This window comes from Oncorhynchus kisutch, linkage group LG17, assembly GCF_002021735.2.
Source record: "Oncorhynchus kisutch isolate 150728-3 linkage group LG17, Okis_V2, whole genome shotgun sequence".
Classification (NCBI taxonomy): domain Eukaryota; kingdom Metazoa; phylum Chordata; class Actinopteri; order Salmoniformes; family Salmonidae; genus Oncorhynchus; species Oncorhynchus kisutch.
In genome coordinates, this window is record NC_034190.2 from 80,394,474 (window position 1) to 80,416,973 (window position 22,500).

Here is a 22,500-nt window from a genome sequence, read left to right on the forward strand (position 1 = left end):
GCTAGTTAGCACCTTCCTTCACACTGGATGAAGATACAGCACGTAAAAATGGTATCCACAAGTTCATCTGACTCTGGGGAAGTAGATGAAAGGGCCTCATTGCCAAAATCACAAACTATCGCTTAAAGCTACTGTCTCTTTCTGTAACTCTAGCTGTGACGAAGACCTGTCATCATTACTCTGCAAATGAGATGCAGTTCTTGAGGGAACACTTTTGAAATAGCAGAGTCAGCTAAATCACAGTTAAACCCAGATCAAGTGAAGAAAAGTATAGGGCAGGGGTGTCAAACTCAATCCACGGAGGGCCTAGTGTCTGCAGGGTTCTGTTTTTTTTTCCTTTTAATTAGGCCCTGGACGACCAGGTGTGGGGAGTTCCTTACTAATTAGTGACCTTGATTCGTCAATCAAGTACAAGGGAGGAGCGATAACCCGCCGACACTTGGCCCTCCGTGGAATGAGTTTGACACCTGTGTTGTATTAAAAAAAAATCTTTATTCTTTTACAAATACTAGCCGTATAGGCTAAGCCAATCACTCATCTGTAATTGTAACACAATACAGTAATAACTGTGATAAATGTGACATGATAACTGTGAAGGTAAAGTACTTACATGGATCAGATTTGGAGAATGTGTCTCTGTCTAATAGATTCCTGAAAGAGAAGAAATTCGTCTGATTTAATATTTATGGCTCAGAGAGTGAGGTCATAAGAGTTCTAGAGGAGGTCATAAGAGGTAATAACAGGTTGCAAGTAAGCTCTTCACCATCAAGATGTAGAAGATGTTTGTACTGAAAAAAATATATTTATTCCAATAGACGTTTATTTGAACAATTATCCAACTCAACTCAAATCAACTCAACTCAACTCAACTCAACTCGTGGCGGCAGGGTAGCCTAGTGGTTAGAGTGTTGGACTAGTAACCGGAAGGTTGCAAGTTCAAACCCCTGAGCTGACGAGGTACAAATCTGTCGTTCTGCCCATGAACAGGCCTTTAACCCACTGTTCCTAGGCCGTCATTGTAAATAGGAATTTGTTCTTAACTGACTTGCCTGGTTAAATAAAGGTTAAAAAAACAAACACATATAACTATGTTTGAGTATATCCTAGATTACAATTTCCTTTCTTTAGAACACAATACACACGGCTTCATCAAAATGTCTCCATATTGTTACACTATATTGTTACACTATGGTTCTTTACAATCAGGTGGTACACACTATCCAATAAACTAACCATATCCCGTCGCCTTTATGTTTTCACTGCCAACATACAGTACTATATTGCACAGTAAATCTCCAGCTAGCTCACAGGGACACTGAGGACACTGAGGCAGAGGAGCCAATTGAAAATGTTGTGCACCAATTAGCGGGCAAACAGCCAATTCTGGAAAAAAGCAGAGAGCAGAGTGTGATTGAGTTTGCAGTAGGCTGGTGCTAGTTTGTTCCCCTCTGTGATAATGGGGCTGGCAACCAGCACTGCAGAGTGTTGTGCCACCATTTGTGCCACGGGTGAATCTGGAGTCTGGGCACCCGGGAAATCAGGGGGGAGAGCAACCGTAGCAGACCACAGCACATAGCGACAGTAGGAGTCACAGTCATTATTGTCCAACTAAAGCCATCAACATGGCCAGTCCACATATATTCATTTGGAATGATGGTAATAAAGGTATTTTTTTAGCCCTCCCTCACACAACAGCTTCCATCCTGCTGGAGAGGATACAGACAAGGAGTGATTGTTACTTTTTGATAACAGATGTCCCTAGTTATGGAAGATTAACTTTATTTTTATTCTGTCAACATAACACTTCTCCAATTGCGGAGACTGGTGGATTCCCAAATACTACCCTATCCCCTATTTAGTGAACTACCTTTGACCAGGACCTTATTCCCTATCTAGTGCACTACCTTTGACCAGGACCCTATTCCCTATCTAGTGCACTACCTTTGACCAGGACCCTATTCCCTATCTAGTGCACTACTTTAGACTAGGACCCTATTCCCTAACTAGTGCACTACCTTTGACCAGGACCCTATTCCCTATCTAGTGCACTACCTTTGACCAGGACCCTATTCCCTATCTAGTGCACTACTTTAGACTAGGACCCTATTCCCTAACTAGTGCACTACCTTTGACCAGGACCCTATTCCCTATCTAGTTCACTACCTTTGACCAGGACCCTATTCCCTATCTAGTGCACTACTTTAGACCAGGACCCTATTCCCTAACTAGTGCACTACCTTTGACCAGGACCCTATTCCCTATCTAGTGCACTACCTTTGACCAGGACCCTATTCCCTATCTAGTGCACTACCTTTGACCAGGACCCTATTCCCTATCTAGTGCACTAACTTTGACCAGGGCCCTATTCCCTATCTAGTGCACTACCTTTATACCAGAGCACTATGGACCCTGTTCAAAGGTAGTGCACTAGATAGGGAATAGGGTCCTGGTCAAAGGTAGTGCACTAGATAGGGAATAGGGTCCTGGTCAAAGGTAGTGCACTAGATAGGGAATAGGGTCCTGGTCTAAAGTAGTGCACTAGATAGGGAATCGGGTGTCATTTGGGACACAAACACTGTCTCATCAGAATACCAATATATTCTACTGCATCAGACCTGTCGTTGATTTCCTGTTATAGAATATGAAAGGCCAATAAATAACTCACAAGCAGCAAAGTGCAACAATGCCCATGTCATCTCTACATTTCTACGGGCACTATAGGCTCACATCTCTACAGGCTCAACAGGCTCAACAGGCTCTACATCTGTACAGGCTCTACATCTCTACAGACTCTACATCTCTACAGGCTCTACATCTCTATAGGCTCTACATCTCTACAGACTCTACATCTCTACAGACTCTACATCTCTACAGACTCTACATCTCTATAGGCTCTACATCTCTACAGACTCTACAGGCTCTACATCTCTACAGGCTCTACATCTGTACAGGCTCTACATCTTTACAGGCTCTACATCTCAACAGGCTCTACATATATATATATATCTCTACAGGCTCTACATCTCTACACCTGTACAGGCTCTACATATCTACATCTCTACAGGCTCTATATATCTACAGGCTGTACATCTCTAAAGGCTCTACATCTCTACACCTGTACAGGCTCTACATATCTACAGGCTCTACATCTTTACAGGCTCTACAGGCCCTACATCTCTACATCTCTACAGGCTCTACATCTCTACAGGCTCTACATCTCTACAGGCTCTACATCTCTAAAGACTCTACATCTCTACACCTGTACAGGCTCTACATATCTACATCTCTACAGGCTCTACATATCTACATATCTACATCTCTACAGGCGCTACATCTGTACAGGCGCTACAGGCTCTACATCTGTACAGGCTCTACATCGCTACAGGCTCTACATCGCTACAGGCTCTACATCTCTACAGGCTCTACATATCTACAGGCTCTACATCTCTACAGGCTCTACATCTCTACAGGCTCTACATCTCTACACATGTACAGGCTCTACATCTCTACAGGCTCTACATTTCTACACATGTACAGGCTCTACATCTCTACAGGCTCTAAATCTCTACATGCTCTACATCTCTACATGTTCTACCTCTCTACATCTCTACATCTCAACATTTGTACAGGCTCTGCAGACTCTACTTCTCTACATCTCTACAGGCTCTACTTCTCTACACCTGTACAGGCTCTACAGGCTCTACATCTCTACAGGCTCTACATCGCTACAGGCTCTACATTTCTACAGGCTCTACATCTCTACAGTCTCTACAACTCTACAGGCTCTAAATCTCTACATGCTCTACATCTCTACATATGCTACTTCTCCACATCTCTACATCTCAACATTTGTACAGGCTCTGCAGACTCTACATCTCTACTTCTCTACATCTCTACAGGCTCTACTTCTCTACATCTCTACAGGCTCTACATCTCTACAGGCTCTACAGTCTCTACAACTCTACAGGCTCTAAATCTCTACATGCTCTACATCTCTACATGTTCTACTTCTCTACATCTCTACATCTCAACATTTGTACAGGCTCTGCAGACTCTACATCTCTACTTCTCTACATCTCTACAGGCTCTACAGGCTCTACTTCTCTACATCTCTACAGGCTCTACATCTCTACAGGCTCTGCAGGCTCTACATATCTACAGGCTCTACCTCTCTACAGGCTCTACAGGCTCTACAGGCTCTACCTCTCTACAGGCTCTACAGGCTCTACATCTCTACAGGCTCTACTTCTCTACATCTCTACAGGCTCTACATCTCTACAGGCTCTGCAGGCTCTACATATCTACAGGCTCTACCTCTCTACAGGCTCTACAGACTCTACAGGCTCTACCTCTCTACAGGCTCTACAGGCTCTACTTCTCTACAGGCTCTACAGGCTCTACATCCCTACAGGCCCCACAGGCTCTACTTCTCTACAGGCTCTACAGGCTCTACATCTCTACAGGCTCTAAATCTCTACATGCTCTACATCTCTACATGTTCTACTTCTCCACATCTCTACATCTCAACATTTGTACAGGCTCTGCAGACTCTACATCTCTACTTCTCTACATCTCTACAGGCTCTACAGGCTCTACTTCTCTACATCTCTACAGGCTCTACATCTCTACAGGCTCTACAGGCTCTACTTCTCTACAGGCTCTACATCTCTACAGGCTCTACCTCTCTACAGGCTCTACAGGCTCTACTTCTCTACAGGCTCTACAGGCTCTACTTCTCTACAGGCTCTACTTCTCTACGGGCTCTGCAGGCTCTACATCTCTACAGGCTCTACCTCTCTACAGGCTCTACAGGCTCTACATTCCTACAGGCCCCACAGGCTGAGGGGCAGTTCAATTAATACATACTAGACCCTCTGATTCAGTACAGGCATCAAGTCATCATTCATGACCCTAACCAAACCCTCTGATTCAGTACAGGCATCAAGTCATCATTCATGACCCTAACCAAACCCTCTGATTCAGTACAGGCATCAAGTCATCATTCATGACCCTAACCAAACCCTCTGATTCAGTACAGGCATCAAGTCATCATTCATGACCCTAACCAAACCCTCTGATTCAGTACAGGCATCAAGTCATCATTCATGACCCTAACCAAACCCTCTGATTCAGTACAGGCATCAAGTCATCATTCATGTTCAAATTAATCAATGGCAGTTCAATACATAGTAATCCATTACTGTGATGCTAGGGGAAGTGTGTGTGTGTGTGTGTGTGTGTGTGTGTGTGTGTGTGTGTGTGTGTGTGTGTGTGTGTGTGTGTGTGTGTGTGTGTGTGTGTGTGTGTGTGTGTGTGTGTGTGTGTGTGTGTGTGTGTGTGTGTGTGATGCTACTATCATTGTTTAATAATGCAGCTGACCTGACTACAGTGAGAACGTTGTCATAGTAATTATCATTGGAGAAAACAAAGCCATCTGTGTCAAACACACACACACACACACACCTCGTCGAAACCACCTGGCTCTGTTCTGTTTTATCTTCCATTAATCTAAACCAATTAGCTTGTCCGTCACCTTTTCCCTGTCTGTCTAAATGGAACTTACGGAACCGTAGAGCAGAGATAGTATTACATTTCCTCATGTCACTGTGCTAATTGGAGAGGTAAATTGTTCAAGTCTGGGTAGGTGTTGGAGTTTACTGTTATTGAGCCAGTCTGGGTAGGTGTTGGAGTTTACTGTTATTGAGCCAGTCTGGGTGATGGGGGTTAATGTTATTGAGTCAGTCTGGGTAGGTGTTGGAGTTTACTGTTATTGAGCCAGTCTGGGTGATGGGGGTTAATGTTATTGAGCCAGTCTGGGTGGGTGTTGGGGTTTAATGTTATTGAGCCAGTCTGGGTGGGTGTTGGGGTGTAATGTTATTGAGCCAGTCTGGGTTATTGAGCCAGTCTGGGTAGGTGTTGGGGTTTAATGTTATAGAGATTATCCAGTCCCTCCTTCTCTTCCTCTCTTCTCCCCAGTTCCTCCTTCTCTTCCTCTCTTCTCCAGTCCCTCCTTCTCTTCCTCTCTTCTCCACAGTGCTCTCCAGTCCCTCCTTCTCTTCCTCTCTTCTCTAGTCCCTCCTTCTCTTCCTCTCTTCTCCACAGTGCTCTCCAGTCCCTCCTTCTCTTCCTCTCTTCTCCACAGTGCTCTCCAGTCCCTCCTTCTCTTCCTCTCTTCTCCCCAGTTCCTCCTTCTCTTCCACTCTTCTCCAGTCCCTCCTTCTCTTCCTCTCTTCTCCACAGTGCTCTCCAGTCCCTCCTTCTCTTCCACTCTTCTCCCCAGTGCTCTCCAGTCCCTCCTTCTCTTCCTCTCGTCTCCACAGTGCTCTCCAGTCCCTCCTTCTCCTCCTCTCTTCTCCACAGTGCTCTCCATTCCCTCCTTCTCTTCCACTCTTCTCCACAGTGCTCTCCAGTCCCTCCTTCTCTTCCACTCTTCTCCCCAGTGCTCTCCAGGAGTTTTCAGTAACCTAATTGGCACCTCCAAGAGGAAGCGTCTATTTTGGTGAGTCCGTTTTAAATAGAATCTTTACGGTCAACTCTGCATGTGCTGCTGCTGAGAGTCCATCTCTTCTCTCATTGGTCCAATGGAAGTCACAGGAGGACAAATGGCATCGAGATGAAAATTCATTAAAAAGAAGGGAGGAGGAGGTGGTAAGGAAGCTCTAGAAATTGGTTGATGGTTTTTGCGACTGCACTTGAAGAAACTTTCAAAGTTCTTGAAATTCTCCTTCATTGACTGACCTTTATGTGTTAAAGTAATGATGGACTGTCATTTTACTTTGCTTATTTGAGCTGTTCTTGACATAATATGGACTTGGTCTTTTACCAAACACGGCTATCTTCTGTATACCAATCGTACCTTGTCACAAGTCAACTGATTGGCTAAAATGCATTAAGAAGGAAAGAAATTCCACAGGGTGGCTACTTTGAAGAATGTAAAATAAAAAATATATATTTTGATTTGTTTAACACTTTTTTGGTTCTACATGATTCCATATGTGTTATTTCATAGTTTTAATGTCTTCACAATTATTCTACAATGAAGAAAACAGTAAAAATAAAGATCATCATCTGGAATGAGTAGGTGTGTCCAAACCTTTGACTGGTACGGTATTTTTTTTTTTTTAAACGAACCGACCACAAAAAAAACACTAATTGCTACTGCCTTTAAAACTCCTGCAAGTCATGCTCTAGTAATTTTGCTCACAGATACTCCTTCACATAGTTTTTCTATTCTCCAGATCTCTTGGCAATAATCACCTACTCATGTCTACGTACAGGACTAAGTTCACCGTCTCATTTTTTCACTGTCATCAGTGAGACTCAGTCTGCGTCCCAGATAGAACCCTATATTCCCTACAGAGTGCACTACTTTTGACCAGAGCCCTAGGGAAAAGGGTGCGATTTAGGATGTAGACTCAGTTGATGGATAAATCTGAGTTTGGGAGTGGTTGTCACTATAACATAACCTGTATATTAATTTCCCCCCATTATAAACAGAACCTAGCGGTTAAGAGCATTTGGCCAGTAATCAGATGGTCGCTGGTTTGAGTCCTCAAGCTGGCGAAGGGGGGGGGGGGCGTGAATTAAGGCAGCCCCCCCGCACCTCTCTGGTTTAAATGCGGAAGACACATTTTGGTTGAACGCATTCAGTTGTGCAACTGACTAGGTTCCCCCCCCCCCCTTTCCCAATCTGATAGATCTGCGTTTGGGGGAGCCTGTTACAAACAGAACCAATCTGCTTCCTGTATTAGCCGTAGCTAAGCCTATCCATTGACTTTCATATGATGGAGGTACCAGGTAGTTTTTCTCTCTGTCTGTTGAATTATTCAACCATTCTCATCAAGCAGGTTCTCATCGAGCAGGTTCTCATCGAGCAGGTTCTCATCGAGCAGGTTCTCATCGAGCAGGTACTCATCGAGCAGGTTCTCATCGAGCAGGTTCTCATCAAGCAGGTTCTCATCGAGCAGGTTCTCATCGAGGATTTTCCTGTATTTGGTTCCATTCACCGTTCCCTCTATCCTTACCAGTGTCCAAACAATTGAATTGGCTATAGATGGACTCCAATCAAGTTGTAAAGACGTGTCAAGAATGATCAAAAGGAAATTGGATGCACCTGAGCTCAAATTTGGAGGGTGTAAATACTAGATATGTCTTTATTTCATTTTTCAATAAAGGTTCAACATTTTCTAAAAACATATTGGGTTTAGATGGAAAATAAATCAATTTAATCCATTTTAAATTCAGGCTGTAACACAACACTATTTGGAATAAGTCAAGGGTTATGAATACTTTCTCTGCCTATTAGAACCTCCACAGAGTTACTTTCCACTTCGCTTAGCAGGAATTCACGCCAATTTCACCATTTCTCTCTCCTCTACGCCAGCTAAACACACAGACTGTCAATCTGACACATTTGGAATGGAACCTATATATACACACACGCACAAGCAGACACACACACACACAAACACACACACACACACATATACCACACACACATACCACACACATACCACACACACACACACACGCCAATTTACCTCCAGGAGTATCTTGATATGCTGTGGCTATGCAGTATGTGATAAGGTTAAATTCTATGTACAGTCTGACAGAAAGGTTACTGACACTATCATGTCAACAACATCCAGTGTATATATATATATATATATATATATATATATATATATATATATATATATATATATATATGACTGTTTGAGCCCTTCAGCTCTGCATGTCAGAGGGTAAGAGAGCTTCTGAGTTTAGCTCACTGAACCCGTCACAACCATAACTGTCACACCATTCATACAGTTGAAGTCGGAATACACTGAGGGTAAAACTAGTTTTTTAACTTTACCAATTTCTTGTTAACAAACTATAGTTTTGGCAAGTCGGTTAGGACATCTACTTTGTTTATGACACAAGTCATTTTTCCAACCATTGTTAACAGACAGATTATTTCACTTAAAATTCACTGTATCACAATTCCAGTGGGTCAGACGTTTACATACACTAAGATGACTGTGCCTTTAAACAGCTTGGAAAATAACAGAAAATGATGTCAATGCTTTAGAAGCGTCTGATAGGCCAATTTTGACATAATTTGTGTCAATTGGAGGTGTACCTGTGGATGTATTTCAAGGCCTACCTTCAAAGTCAGTGCCTCTTTCCTTGACATCATGGGATAATCAAAAGAAATCAGCCAAGACCTCAGAAAAATAATTGTAGACCTCCACAAGTCTGGTTCATCCTTGGGAGCAATTTCCACACACCTGAAGGTACCACGTTCATCTGTACAAACAATAGTACGCAAGTATATACACCATGCGACCACGCAGCCGACATATCGCTCAGGGAGGAGACGCGTTCTGTCTCCTAGAGATGAACGCACTTTGGTGCGAAAATTGCAAATCAATCCCAGAACAACAGCAAAGGACCTTGTGAAGATGCTGGAGGAAACAAGTACAAAAGTATCTATATCCCCAGTAAAATGAGTCCTATATCGACATAACCTGATCTAGTCCTTGCTCAGCAAGGAAGAAGCCACTGCTCCAAAACCACCATAAAAATGCCAGACTACGGTTTGCAACAGCACATGGGGACAAAGATCGTACTTTTTGGAGAAATATCCTCTGGTCTGATGAAACAAAAATAGAACTGTTTGGCCATAATGAACATTGTTATGTTTGGAGTAAATGGGGGAGGCTTTCAAGCTGAAGAACACCATCCCAACCGTGAAGCATGAGGGTGGCAGCATCATGTTGTGGTGCTTTGCTGCAGGAGGGACATGTCACTTCACAAAATAGATGGCATCGTGAGGAAGGACAATCATGTGGATATATTGAAGCAACATCTCAAAACATCAGTCAGGAAGTTAAAGCTTGGTCGCAAATGGGTCTTCCACATGGACAATGACCCCAAGTATACTTTCAAAGTTGTGGCAAAATGGCTTAAGGTCAACAAAGTCAAGGTATTGGAGTGGCCATCACAAATCCCTGACCTCCTATAGAAAAAGCATGTGTGAGCAAGGAGGCCAACAATCCTGACACAGTTACACCAGCTCTGTCAGGAGGAAGGGGCCAAAATTCACCCAACTTATTGTGGGAAGCTTGTGGAAGGCTACCCGAAACGTTTGACCCAAGTTAAACAATTTAAAGGCAATGCCGCCAAATACTAATTGAGTGTATGTCAACTTCTGACCCACTGGGAATGTGATGAAAGAAATAAAAGCTGAAATAAATCATTCTCTCTCTAATATTATTCTGACATTTCACATTCTTAAAATAAAGTGGTGATCCTAACTGACCTAAGACTATAATTTTGACTAGGATTAAATGTCAGGAATTGTGAAAAACTGAGTTTAAATGTATTTGGCTAAGGTGTATGTAAACTTCCGACTTCAACTGTGGACACATCTCCCCTCTCCTGTTATTCACATACAGCACCTCTCACTGTCTATCTCTCAACGCTTAGCCTCTGCCGAGTCCCCAACAACCGGCAGTTCCTGTTTTCAGGGGAAGTGGAAAGAGAGCCTTTTGGACGTTAACAAGGCAACATTTCATCCTAATTGGTTGAACAGCCCAGAAGAGAACCAATCCTGACAGTTTTTAAAATTCTTTTCAAGACCAGTATGTAGGGGATCTAGGTTCAGACGTTTCCTTTAAGCCTGCTACATTAGGTTATCCAACCCTAAACCAGATTTGATGTAAGGTTAAATAACCTAGCTCCTACAAATACATACAGTATAACCAGACAGGATTCAAAGCACACATTGAGTCTTCGAGTGGGGTGTATGGGGTACCCTGATTCTGGGGTGTATGGGGTACCCTGATTCTGGGAGTATGGGGTACCCTGATTCTGGGGAGTATAGGGTACCCTGATTCTGGGCCCTACGAGGTACCCTGATTCTGGGGAGTATGGGATACCTTGATTCTGGGGCGTACGAGGTACCCTGATTCTGGGGCTCATGGGGTACCCTGATTCTGGGGAGTATGGGGTACCTTGATTCTGGGGGCGTACGAGGTACCCTGATTCTGGGGCGCATGGGGTACCTTGATTCTGGGGGCGTATAATGAGTGTACCCTTATTTGTTATGGGGAAACCCCCTGGGACGCATGCGATAACATCTGCAAATCTGTGTACACAACCAGTAAACTTTGATTTCACTTGATGGGGCTGTGGGTTGTGACCCAAAAATTCAGTTGTCATCAGCTGGTCGTTGGTTACAGATGAGACAGTATTAATGAGAGACACTTATTCAGTACAGCCAAGTGTTTTCTGATCTAAACTAATTTTGTCCTCCATGGTGTCGAGGGTTCCTGCATTAATTATCCGCTCCATCGACCTGTGAGACCCAGTGAGACGCAATCTTAACATCCCCAAAATTGGAAAAAGATCTCTCTCTCTCTCACTCTCACTCTCTCTCACACACACACACACACACGCACACACGCACACACACAGATACCTACTAGGTAGGCTTTAGGGATGAGTCAGAAAACAACACACACCTCATACAGCGAGGAACAGGATTGGTTCCTTTCTGAATGTAATATTTTCTTAATGACTTTTTTGATGACTTTTCCCCCTTTAAGAGTCATTAGCAGAAGACAAAAAAAAGGATCCATCAAATGCATTTGGTGTGACATTGTAGTGGTCAAACTGAAATGTTCAATGCTGAATTGAATGTCTGATAAAAACAGAAAAAGGTAATAATATATTGTTTTTGGTTACAAACATCCTTTCTGAATTTAAAAGCAATTCTACAAGTAATCATCTAGTTTTTCACAAGTATCTGTAATCTGATTAGCTGTTAACGTAAACGATTAAACGTACAGTTTTTTGGTAATTGATTCAATGTAGTCTGTTACTCCCCAACCCTCTTGATTAAATTAAAGGGCTATGAGACTCAGGGGAAGTAAAACACATCCGATTTAGTGATGTGTGTTTACAGGGAACACATCTAATTTAGTGGTGTGTTTACAGGGAACACATCCGATTTAGTGGTGTGTTTACAGGGAACATATCCGATTTAGTGGTGTGTTTACAGGGAACACATTCGATTTAGTGGTGTGTGTTTACAGGGAACACATCCGATGTAGTGATGTGTGTTTACAGGGAACACATCCGATGTAGTGATGTGTGTTTACAGGGAACACATCCGATGTAGTGATGTGTGTTTACAGGGAACACATCCGATGTAGTGATGTGTGTTTACAGGGAACACATTCGATTTAGTGGTGTGTGTTTACAGGGAACACATCCGATTTAGTGGTGTGTTTACAGGGAACACATCCGATTTAGTGGTGTGTTTACAGGGAACACATCCGATTTAGTGGTGTGTTTACAGGGAACACATCCGATTTAGTGGTGTGTTTACAGGGAACACATCCGATTTAGTGGTGTGTGTTTACAGGGAACACATCCGATTTAGTGGTGTGTTTACAGGGAACACATTCGATTTAGTGGTGTGTGTTTACAGGGAACACATCCGATTTAGTGGTGTGTTTACAGGGAACACATCCGATTTAGTGGTGTGTTTACAGGGAACACATCCGATTTAGTGGTGTGTTTACAGGGAACACATCCGATTTAGTGGTGTGTGTTTCCAGGGAACACATCCGATGTAGTGATGTGTGTTTCCAGGGAACACATCCGATGTAGTGATGTGTGTTTCCAGGGAACACATCCGATGTAGTGATGTGTGTTTACAGGGAACACATCCGATGTAGTGATGTGTGTTTACAGGGAACACATCCGTTTTGGTGATGTGTTTTTACAGGTCAGAGAGTGTAGAGTGATTATACAGTGCATTCAGAAATTATTCAGACCCCTTGACTTTTTCCAAATGTTATGTTAGTCTAAAATTAATTACATAAAACATTTTCCTCATCAATGTACACACAATAAACCAGAAAAACATTTTTTTAAACACAAATACTTTATGTACATAAAAGTACTCAGACCCTTTGCTTATGAGACTCGAAATTTAGCTCAGGTGCATCCTGTTTCCATGGATCATCCTTGAAATGTTTCTACCACTTGATTGGAGTCCACCTGTGGTAAATTCAATTGATTGGACATGATTTTGAAAGGCACACACTTGTCTATATAACGTCCCACAGTTGACAGTGCACATCAGAGCAAAAACCAAGCCTCAAGGTCAAAGGAATTGTCCCCAAGAGGTCCTCAAGAACAGTGGCCTCCATCATTCTTAAATGGAAGAAGTTTGGAACCACCAAGGCCTTGGTCAGGGAGGTGATCAAGAACCCGATGGTCACTCTGACAGAGCTCGAGAGTTCCTCTGTGGAGATGAGAGAACCTTCCAGAAGGACAACCATCTCTGCAGCACTCCACCAATCAGGCCTTTATGGTAGTGGCCAGATGGAAGCCACTCCTCAGTAAAAGCCACATGACAGCCTACTTGGAGTTTGCCAAACGGCACCTAAAGACTCTCAGACTGGGAGACTAGACAGGATCAAGAGAAAGATGAATGGAGCAAACTACAGAGAGATCCTTGATGAAAATCTGCTCCAGAGTGCTCAGGACCTCAGATTGGGACGAAGGTTCACCTTCCAACAGGACAACGACCCTAAGCACACAGCCAAGACAACATAGGAGTGGCTTCGGGACAAGTCTCTGAATGTCCTTGTGTGGCCGGGCCAAAGCCTGGACTTGAACCAGATCGAACGTCTCTGGAGAGACCTGAAAATAGCTGTGCAGCGACGCTCTCCAGAATGGGAGAAACTCCCCAAATACAGGTCTGCCAAGCTTGTATCGTCATACTCAAGAATACTGTAATCACTGCCAAAGGTGCTTCAACAAAGTACTGAGTAAAGGGTCTGAATACTTACGTAAATGTGATATTTCAGTTTTTTATTTTTAATAAAAACCCGTTTTTGGTTTGTCATTATGGGGTATTGTATGTAGATTCATTGCTATTTAATCAATTTTAGAACAAGGCTGTAACTTAACAAAACATTAAAAAAGTCAAGGGGTCTGAATACTTTCCAAATGCACTGTATCTAGATCAAATTCCACAACAGGAGCACACATCCTAATCATTCTGATACTTTCATTAGTCCTCCACCCACCTCCTCCGAAACCATCCCTCCTTCCTCCTCCGGCCAGCACTCCTCCTTCCTCCATCCCTCTTTCCTTCTCCGGCCACCACTCCTCCCTCCCCCCCTCCTTCCTCCTCCAGCCACCACTCCTCCCTCCATCCCTCCTCCAGCCACCACTCCTCCCTCCATCCCTCCTCCGGCCACCACTCCTCCCTCCATCCCTCCTTCCTCCTCCAGCCACCACTCCTCCCTCCATCCCTCCCTCATTCTCTCTTCTCTCCCTTTTCCGCCTCCAATCCTCCATCGTTCCCTCCCTTTACTCCTTCTCAGCTCCCCCCCTCTATTCCCCTCTCATCCATCCACCCCACCCCGCCACTCATCATCCCTCCTCCCCCTCCGTCCCTATCCTCCCCTACATTGATCCCCTAGGGACAGTTAGACTGAGAAGCAGCAGTTATTCTGAGAAGCTGGAGAAACATAAAACAGGTCCCTGGAGGACAGCAATCTATGGTCTCAAACACTGGGCCCAGGGGATCCACACACACAGGCACACACTTCACGACTATGTGTCACAAATATCTCTGTTGTGATATGACCCCTGTGATTTTCTGCATGTGTTTCTCAGCAGGTAATGAATTCCATTGAACCTCAGTGACCTCACTGTGCCTCGGTGCACACGCACACGCACACGCACACGCACACGCACACGCACACACACACACACACACACACACACACACACACACACACACACACACACACACACACACACACACCACTGATTGGCATAATTCTACTCTAACCAATCTATATCAATCTATCTCACCAAATCAGTGGGGCCAGCAGAGGGCATGGGGGGGGGGGGTAGCATTGGGCATGGGGGGGTCCAGCAGAGTGCATGGGGGTGTAGTAGAGAGCATGGGGGGGTAGCAGAGGGCATGGGAGGGGCAGCAGAGAGCATGGGGGGCCAGCAGAGGGCATAGGGGGGTGGGGGGTGGCAATGGGCATGGGGGGGTCCAGCAGAGGGCATAGGGGGGTGGAGGGTAGCATTGGGCATGGGGGGGTCCAGCAGAGTGCATGGGGGTGTAGTAGAGAGCATGGGGGGGGGGGGTAGCAGAGGGCATGGGAGGGGCAGCAGAGTGCATGGGGGGGCATCAGAGGGCATGGGGTGGCATCAGAGGGCATGGGGGGGCATCAGAGGGCATGGGGGGCATCAGAGGGCATGGGGTGGCATCAGGGGGCATGGAGGGCATGGGGTGGCATCAGGGGGCATGGAGGGCATCAGAGGGCATGGGGGGGCATCAGAGGGCATGGGGGGCATGGGGGGGCATCAGGGGGCATGGGGGGCATCAGAGGGCATGTGGTGGCATCAGCGGGCATGGGGGGCATCAGAGGGCATGGGGTGGCATCAGAGGGCATGGGGTGGCATCAGAGGGCATGGGGTGGCATCAGCGGACATGGGGGGGCATCAGAGGGCATGGGGGGGCATCAGAGGGCATGGGGGGGCATCAGAGGGCATGGGGGGGCATCAGAGGGCATGGGGGTGAGTCTCTATCTCTGGAGTAGTAAAGAAACACCGGAGATTCACTGATGCTCTCTAGTGTGTCCTCAACCATAATAGTTGAGTTGTCAACGAACATGAATTCAAATGTGAAATCAACACAAAATGTCACCATGTCGTTGGATTTAGGTTCAAAGTCCGTTGAGGAAAAAGACGATATGCCCTTAACATTTAAATCCAATCAGTTTTCCACGTTGATTCAACGTCATCACATCGATTTTTGGGGTTGAATTGACGTGGAAACAAGGTTTCTTCAACCAGTTTTTGCCCAATGGTAGATAGGTCTATCCTATCACCTCCATGGGTACTAATAATGACTTGTGTCATGGGGTTCGATCTTTACAGGGAGTAAGAAAAGGACACAGAGGGAAAGATAAACCCATTGGTTTTTCCAGGGAGAAAGAAAAGGAAATGAAGGAAAACAAATGGTGAAATAAGAAAAAAAAACACTAGTTTTTACCCTTCAGGGGGTTGGTGACATTTTGTCAGTTCTGTTTTTGCTCCATCTCTCCGTTACCAGGAAACAAGAAACACAGTGTTTATTGCATTGCTGAGAAGGAAGCTGCAAGTAAGCATTTTGTTGGGCAGTGTATACCATGTACTATGTGTATCATGTACATACGACTAAAACTAGTCACACACTGGTTATCTAGCTGGAGCCACTTACAGTAGCTAAAGTCCTTGTTAACTTTAGGTCATTTAACTGGGTTGGCGCCCCCCCTTGGGTTGTGCCGTGGCGGAGATCTTTGTGGGCTATACTCGGCCTTGTCTCAGGATGGTAAGTTGGTGGTTGAAGATATCCCTCTAGTGGTGTGGGGGCTGTGCTTTGGCAAAGTGGGTAGGGTTATATCCTTCCTGTTTGGCCCTGTCCGGGGGTGTCCTCGGATGGGGCTACAGTGTCTCCTGACCCCTCCTGTCTCAGCCTCCACTATTTATGCTGCAGTAGTTTATGTGTCGGGGGCTAGGGTCAGTTTGTTATATCTGGAGTACTTCTCCTGTCCTATTCGGTGTCCTGTGTGAATTTAAGTGTGCTCTCTCTAATTCTCTCTTTCTCTCTTTCTTTCTTTCTCTCTCTCGGAGGACCTGAGCCCTAGGACCATGCCTCAGGACTACCTGACATGATGACTCCTTGCTGTCCCCAGTCCACCTGGACATGCTGCTGCTCCAGTTTCAACTGTTCTGCCTTATTATTATTGGACCATGCTGGTCATTTATGAACATTTGAACATCTTGGCCATGTTCTGTTATAATCTCCACCCGGCACAGCCAGAAGAGGACTGGCCACCCCACATAGCCTGGTTCCTCTCTAGGTTTCTTCCTAGGTTTTGGTCTTTCTAGGGAGTTTTTCCTAGCCACCGTGCTTCTACACCTGCATTGCTTGCTGTTTGTGGTTTTAGGCTGGGTTTCTGTACAGCACTTTGAGATATCAGCTGATGTACGAAGGGCTATATAAATACATTTGATTTGATTTGATTTAACACCGTTACACAGGATCTCAGCTGGTGGAAACACACAGAGAGGAATCAACAGGGAGACATACAGCTGGAGTCACAGTTACTCATCCTCTTGTGCTTATTATTATGCCTGATGTGACAAAACAAACCATTTAGTGTATGTACAGGAAACCAACCCATGAATCATACAGCCAAGATTCTCAACCAGTAGGATGCTCAAACAGCAAAATGATCAACATCAAGATTCTCAACTGACAAGATGCTCAAACATCAAGATGATCAACTAACAAGAATCTTAACTGACCAGATACTCAACTATCAAGATGCTCAACCAACAAGATGCTCAACTGACAAGATACTCAACAAACAACCTACTTACCGACCAAACCAACTGATCCAAAAACCACACAGAGCACATCCCTGTACTGAGCTCAGCTGGGCCTCGACTATTCCATTTCCTGTCTGTCTAACTCTCCACGCCAAAGAGACTGAATATAGACCACTCCAATAGAAACAGAAGTCAAATCAAATTTAATTTCTCACATACACATGGTTAGCAGATGTTAATGCGAGTGTAGCGAAATGCTTGTGCTTCTAGTTCCGACCATGCAGTAATATCTAACAAGTAATCTAACCTAACAATTTCACAACAACTACCTTATACACACAAGTGTAAAGGAATGAATAAGAATATGTACATAAAAATATATGAATGAGTGATGGCCGAACGGCATAGGCAACATGCAGTAGATGGTATAGAGTACAGTATATACGTATGAGTAATGTAGGGTATGTAAACATTATATAAAGTGGCATTGTTTAAAGGGGCTACTGATAAATGTATTACATACATTTGTCCATTATTAAAGTGGTTAGAGTTGAGTCAGTATGTTGGCAGCAGCCACTCAATGTTAGTGGTGGCTGTTTAACAGTCTGATGGCCTTGAGATAGAAGCTGTTTTTCAGTCTCTCTGTCCCCATTTTGATGCACCTGTACTGACCTCGCCTTCTGGATGATAGCGGGGTGAACAGGCAGTGGCTCGGGTGGTTGTTGTCCTTGATGATCTTTTTGGCCTTCCTGTGACATCGGGTGGTGTAGGTGTCCTGGAGGGCAGGTAGTTTGCCCCCGGTGATGCGTTGTGCAGACCTCACTACCCTCTGGAGAGCCTTATAGTTATGGGCGAAGCAGTTGCCGTACCAGGCGGTGATACAGCCCGACAGGATGCTATTGATTGTGCATCTGTAAACGTTTGTGAGTGTTTTTGGTGACAAGGCAAATTTCATCAGCCTCCTGAGGTTGAAGAGGCGCTGCTGCGCCTTCTTCACCACACTGTCTGTGTGGGTGGACCATTTCAGTTTGTCCGTGATGTGTATGCCGAGGAACTTAAAACTTTCCACCCTCTCCACTACTGTCCCATCGATGTGGATAGGGGGGTGCTCCCTCTGCTGTTTCCTGAAGTCCACAATCATCTCCTTAGTTTTGTTGACGTTGAGTGTGAGGTTATTTTCCTGACACCACACTCCGAGTGCCCTCACCTCCTCCCTGTAGGCCGTCTCGTCGTTGTTGGTAATCAAGCCTACCACTGTAGTGTCGTCTGCAAACTTGATGATTGAGTTGGAGGCGTGCATGGCCACGCAGTCGTGGGTGAACAGGGAGTACAGGAGAGGGCTCAGAATGCACCCTTGTGGGGCCCCAGTGTTGAGGATCAGCGGGGTGGAGATGTTGTTACCTACCCTCACCACCTGGGGGGCGGCCCGTCAGGAAGTCCATGACCCAGTTGCACAGGGCCGGGTCGAGACCCAGGGTCTCGAGCTTAATGACGAGTTTGGAGGGTACAATGGTGTTAAATGCTGAGCTGTAGTCGATGAACAGCATTCTTACATAGGTATTCATCTTGTCCAGATGGGTTAGGGCAGTGCGCAGTGTGATTGTGATTGCGTCGTCTGTGGACCTATTGTGGCGGTAAGCAAATCAAAGCAAATCAAAGGTTATTGGTCATGTAGACAGATTTGCAGATGTTATCGCAGGTGCAGCAAAATGCTTGTGTTTCTAGCTCCACCAGTGCAGTAATACCTAGCAATACAAAACAATATGCACATAATCCCAAAATAATCTAAGAAAGACATACAGAAATATCCGAAAGAGCAATGTCAGAGTCCAGAATAGGTCCTTGATGATCTTCTTAGCCATCCTGTGACACTGGGTACTGTAGATGTCCAGGAGGGCAGGCAGTGTGCCCCCAGTGATGCGTTGGGCTGACCGGCACCACCCTCTGGAGAGCCTTGCGGTTGCAGGCGGGGGTGCAGTTGCCGTACCAAGCAGTGATCCAGCCTAACAGAATGCTCTCAATGGTGCATCTGTAGGAGTTTGTGAGGGTCTTAGGGGCCAAGAAAGTAACTAGGTTACACTACTTCTAAACAGCTCCAATAGAAATCCCTGATCTTGGATTCAAACCTCTCTGTCTGCCCTGTATTCATGCAGCACTGTATCTCTCTAAGGGAGACAGGCAGCGACACATACAGACCATCACCTATCAGGGTTGGAGTGCTCAGAGTCCCCGGTCCTTTTAAACAGAAAGCCATGGTCTGTCTGTCTGTCTGTCTGTCTCTCTTTCTCTCACCAGGTTGCTATGTGATAGAAAGAATCTGCTATCAGATAAATATTTTGATACTGAAGGGGTTATCTCCTTCTGCACCTCCCGTTTTGTCGGAGCTTTACTGCCTTAACGGCGGCGGTAAATGGCTGGTAAGAATCTTAGAATGGCTGATAAGAATCTTAGAATGGCTGATAAGAATCTTAGAATGGCTGATAAGAATCTTAGAATGGCTGGTAAGAATCTTAGAATGGCTGGTAAGAATCTTAGAATGGCTGGTAAGAATCTTAGAATGGCTGATAATAATCTTAGAATGGCTGATAAGAATTTTAGAATGGCTGATAAGAATATTAGAATGGCTGGTAAGAATCTTAGAATGGCTGATAAGAATCTTAGAATGGCTGATAAGAATATTAGAATGGCTGGTAAGAATCTTAGAATGGCTGATAAGAATCTTAGAATGGCTGATAAGAATCTTAGAATGGCTGATAAGAATTTTAGAATGTCTGATAAGAATCTTAGAATGGCTGATAAGAATCTTAGAATGGCTGATAAGAATCTTAGAATGGCTGGTAAGAATCTTAGAATGGCTGATAAGAATCTTAGAATGGCTAATAAGAATCTTAGAATGGTTGATAAGAATCTTAGAATAGCTGATAAGAATCTTAGAATGGCTGATAAGAATCTTAGAATGGCTGTAGGGGTGAAATCAGAGCTGAGCGCCAATTCAATTCCAAGTGTGCTGCAATCTGAGGCCTTTACACACACTTATTTTCTCTCATTTCTCACCCACACACTACTGACCAGGGTCCAAGTGCTCAAATGTAGTGGACTATATATAGAACAGGGTGACATTTGTCCACGTATCGGTTTATTGGCCAAATACACATTAAAACTAAGCACAGAAGAACAGTGCTACTGTCTGTTACATCTGGCTTCAGATTCTATACGTCAGTCAAAAGGTCACTGTCAAAGGGAGTGATTAATAAAGGAAACAGAGACAGGTTGGTGATTGGATGGATAAGTTAGACTTCATTTGAATATTAAATAAATACACAAGGTTAAGCTGACTATTACACATTAAGTTAAACTGTAATGCATCTACAGTCCCATATCAATTTCCCCTCCAGTTAATTGAATAGCCAGTGGTGAGCCTATTTATTTATAGGAGGGTGTGTTTGTGTGTTCGTGGGTGTGTTCGTGTGTGTGTTTGTGTGTTTGTGTGTTCGTGTGTGTGTGTGTGTGTGTGTGCGCGTGTGCGCATGTGTTCGTGTGCGTGTGTAAGCAGCTCCAGGGAGACCACAAGCAGCATCAAAGCAAAGCCCCTGATCAATCTCTCTCCTCCTCCAGGGCCGGTGACATCATATTGATTTCTGATAGTTCTGTGACACACTCATCAATTGCCGGTATTGAGAAAAATTCAGCATGTGCCCTTTAAGTTACAATGAGGGATAGCCTAACCAACATAGCCTCTGTTATAAACCATAATTTGCAAATAAATTCATAAAAAATCCTACAATGTGATTTTCTGGATTTTTTTTTCTAATTTTGTCTGTCATAGTTGAAGTGTACCTATTATGAAAATTACAGGCCTCTCTCATCTTTTTAAGTGGGAGAACTTGCACAATTGGTGGCTGACTAAATACTTTTTTTCCCCACTGTATATGACTCCAGATGGACTTGATAACAGGCTATCGTTATTTCATTATCTGGTTATTTCCACCTCCCAGACCCTCTAATGGAAATTGCCAACTGAATTTAATACAGGAACAGCCGATTAAGGTTGGCCGTAGCCTCTCCAGTGCCTTCAGAAAGTAATTATACCCTTTGATTGATTCCACATTTTGTTTGTGTTACAGCGTGAACGGATTAAATTGATTTTCAAAGAATTTTGCTAATTTATTGCAAATGAAATACAGAAATATCACATTTACATAAGTTGTCAATACATGTTAGAATCACCTTTTTGGCATCGATTACAGCTGTGAGTCTTTCTGGGTAAGTCTCTAAGATCGTTGCACATCTGGATTGTACAATACTTGCACATTATTGTTGTACAAATTCTTTTAAAAAACTGTCAAATTGGTTGTTGATCATTGCTAGACAGCCATTTTCAAGTCTTGCCATTGATTTTCAAGCAGATTTAAGTTAAAACTGGAGCTAGGCCACTCAGGAACCTTCAGTGTTGACCTGGTAAGCAACTCCTGTGTATATTTCGTCTTGTGTTTTAGGTTATTGTCCTGCTGAAAGGGGAATTTGTCTCCCAGTGTCTGTTGGAAAGCAGACTGAACCAGGATTTCCTCTAGGATTTTGCCTGTGTTTAGCTCTATTCTGTTTATTTTTATCCTAAAAAACTCCCAAGTCCTTGCCGATGACTAGGATACCCATAACATGATGCAGCCACCACCATGCTTGAAAATATGAAGAGTGGTGTTGGATTTGCCCCAAACATAACTCTTGTATTCAGGACGTAAAGTTCATATCTTTGCCATATTTTTTGCAGTTTTACTTTAGTTCCTTATTGCAGACAGGATGCTTGTTTTGGAATATTGTTATTCTGTACAGGCTTCCTTCTTTTCACTTTGTCATTTAGGTGAGTATTATGGAGTAACTACAATGTTGTAGTTTTCTCATATCACAGTCATTAAACTCTCAACAACGCTATCAACAAGGCAGGTCCTACAGTCCCTAGATTTGTCGCACCTGGACTAGTGTCCAGTCGTGTGGTCAGTTGCCACAAAGAGGGGCTTAGGAAAAGTACAATTGGACTCAGAACAGGGCAGCACGGCTGGCCCTTTAATGTACATGGAGAGCTAACATTAATAATAT

General features: G+C 44.2%; 1 long non-coding RNA gene across 1 annotated transcript in view; it reads right to left on the bottom strand.

Moving 5' to 3' along the window:
- LOC116352854 (uncharacterized) overlaps positions 1-22,500 on the bottom strand; it is a 35,373-nt gene that overhangs the window by 1,799 nt on the left and 11,074 nt on the right. The window contains exon 2 of the long non-coding RNA XR_004203743.1: positions 611-651. This is a non-coding gene — a long non-coding RNA (uncharacterized LOC116352854). The remainder of the gene's footprint in view (positions 1-610; positions 652-22,500) is intronic.